Source organism: Etheostoma spectabile, chromosome 8 (assembly GCF_008692095.1).
Source record: "Etheostoma spectabile isolate EspeVRDwgs_2016 chromosome 8, UIUC_Espe_1.0, whole genome shotgun sequence".
Lineage (NCBI taxonomy): Eukaryota > Metazoa > Chordata > Actinopteri > Perciformes > Percidae > Etheostoma > Etheostoma spectabile.
In genome coordinates, this window is record NC_045740.1 from 26,571,361 (window position 1) to 26,574,543 (window position 3,183).

Here is a 3,183-nt window from a genome sequence, read left to right on the forward strand (position 1 = left end):
GTCCACACAGCATTCTGGGATGGGAGAAAAACGTGCTCTGGTTAATTGGCATTCCTTTAAACCAAGCCCAATTGTCATGGGTGGCTCTAAGCTCCGCACAGAGCCTCTGCAAAATAACCTCAGCAAGGAACTTGAAACGTGCACTTTCAAAAGTTGTTTTAGTTTTCCGAGACTGGACAGATAGTCTAGCCAATTGTCTCCATTTAGCATGCAGAGATCTGAGAAGCAGTTAACTAAAGTCCTCATAAATCAACCTGTGTTGAAAATTCCAACACAAAGAAAGCAGAAGGAAATCGGCAAAAAGACATGCATCCGGCGGAATACCCTGCATCATCAGAGCAATCCCGGAAATGAAACGTTGTGGATATAGACTAGGATAAATGCTACTAGCGTTTTGGAGGGTGGGGGTGGTGTGTTATCACAAAGGCTTTTCATGTGGATGCTAGTGGTGGGCGGATCGATCCAAATATTGAAAATATCGATACCAACGTTGGTATTGATATTGATTAATACCAGTGTAATAATATCAACACTTTAGTTTTAGTTTCTCTCCAGTGTGCACCGCTGCGGTTTCATCAAAGAGGCCACCTGGCTGTCTGTAAGTGGCGCTCTTGTCACAGCACAGCACAGGCACACTTTGTTCCTCCTCCCCTCTCTTGGGATTTGATGATGTACCGTCTAGTGACTCGGTGCTCGGTGCCAGGCAAACAAGCAAGCAGCCAGGCCTGGCAGCGGGCAGCAACACACACACACACACACACACACACACACAAGCAGGACAGAGACGAGAATAGCAGAGAGGAAGAGGAGCACTGTGTGGCTGTGTTTTCAGGCCAAAAATTAAACAACGGCAAGCTGTATCATTTGTACAAAGGCTGTAAGATACAATGTTAACACAACAAATTCATATAACTTTGTAAATATTCTGTCCTGAGTTTTAACAATCCAAAGGAAAAATCCCCGAACCACTTATAGTGTTATGACTCCAGCATTATGATCTTGTGTAGCCGCTGTTTTGTGTTGCTCTAAACCAATATCTGTTTGTCCAGAGTCTCCTGAACACATCACAGCTGATTCTCCACTACAGATACCTGCTGTCATCTGCAATCTGCACACCTGGTCCGGATCACCACCTCTGCTCCATTTAATCCGTGACCTGACATCCATTCCCTGCCGGATTGTTAGCGTAATCAGTATGTTCGTCTTTAGCCTCTTGTTATTTTTTGAAAGTCTGTTGCTTTTTCTCAGTTTGCCTACTGCTAATCTGCCTCCTGTTTCTCTGTCTGCAGTATCATCTCCATTAGAAATTCCTGATTAGCCGTCTACTTCAACTACATTCCTGGACTTGCACTAATCCTCCAACCACCTGTTCCATCCACTGTCTACCTTCTGGACTTACCTGTTGCTACATTGCCATTTCAAATAAATACTCACCTTATCATTTATACTCACCTCTTCCTGGTCTACTTCTGGGTTCCTGTTTTTGACATTCAGGTCATTACAAATTCATTCAGATTCAGCAATTTGAGGATGCATCCACCGTAGTTATTAAAAAGTATTGTATCATATTGGTATCTGAGATTGATACTGGCCCCGTATTTACTTATTATCGGATCAATACCAAATTGTGCAGTATTGCACAGCACGAGTGGATGTGCTTACAGTGTTGTTGTCATTACTAGCTGTCTGGGATTTCCAGGTGAAGTCATGGTGTACATTTCCATATGCTAGCTGTGTGGTACTCCAGCACTGACAGGGCTGTGGAGGTCTGACAGGAGGCCTCACAGCCAGAATAAATAGTTAGCAAAACACACACATTGAAGCGTCACGTGAAATCAAAGGTAAAATCTGTCATATGTAACTTTAGACATATATGCTTACCGCTACCCTCAAGAAGGCCCATTTGTCTAAATAAGATTTACTCAAGACTAGCTAGGATAGCTAGCTTAATTCAAAGGCCTAAACCTGCAAAAGGGTGTTATTGCTGCATTAAAATAACATTACTCTGCACTGGTCTAACATGAATGTTACAAAGTAGAATATTCATGTTACAAATTATGCGTAATGACAGTTTAGTATATTTTCTGTCCATGAAGGTGTTTGATTAAGATGTGCTTTTCCTTTACGTTGCACATAAGTACATCTGATGTGAACTAGGAGGAAACCAAAAGAGGAGAGCTTCCAAAACTGCGCAGTGAGGGATAGCATCTTAACACCCAGGATGTATATGTAATTTGCATTCTGAAACTGACTCGGCAACAAATCACAAAACATTCCAACTTCAGACAATGGTGCTTTAGGTACTTACTTCTTTTCCCTGCCAATGTATTGGATTGCATCACTTCAGTATCCATGGTTATAGATTGAATTTCTATTGTGTTGGCAATAAAGTATCAAGCTACGTATACAAAAATGACCCAAAATATTGGGCTACTTCCTACTGCTAAAAAGCCTTGTTATTGACATACTTTAACAGATATAGTACAAAAGTGAGAGGATGTGGGAGTGTTTGTGTTCTGCCTCTGGGTTCCCATTCTAAGCCCTGTAAGCCCCTGTGTATGCAGCAGCCCAGTGGCAAAGGCCCTACTGGGTGTGCAGGGCCAGTTGTGACTCAGAGCTTAGCGTGGTTGCTGGGCCGCAGTTGCCACGCGGCTGTTGCCACGCGGCTGTTGCCAGGTGTTGCAGACAAGATCATAAAACACTGAGGGCTCCTATCACTGTATGCCTGTTTTCAGCATCTCATGACCCACATATTGAATAGCAACGTGGAGAGAGCCCAACTGTCAATCATTCAGTTAGAACGAGTAACTGCATATTGTCTTTTAGTTTTTCTGTCCCTGTAAAGCTTCACAAGAGAACTATAAATTGTATTCAGATAGTTCCTCCCTCACACACAAAGTCGTATCTTAGATCAGTCTCACAGCATTTGTCTTTAGCTTTACTTCAGAGGATTAGAGAGTTTTGAAGGCCTTTAATGTCTGTGAAGATGTAAAGCCAGAAGTATCAAAAGCAATTTATCAGTGCACTGAGATAAGGTACCAGTAAGGTAAATGGCAATTGAGACCTTCACAGACAATGCTAAGTGCATCATAAAAAGAAAGTGAGATAAAAAACAAAACAATTGTAACTAAGACAAGAATGTAAATGTACTGTATTTATATAGCACTTTTCTAGTCTTAACAA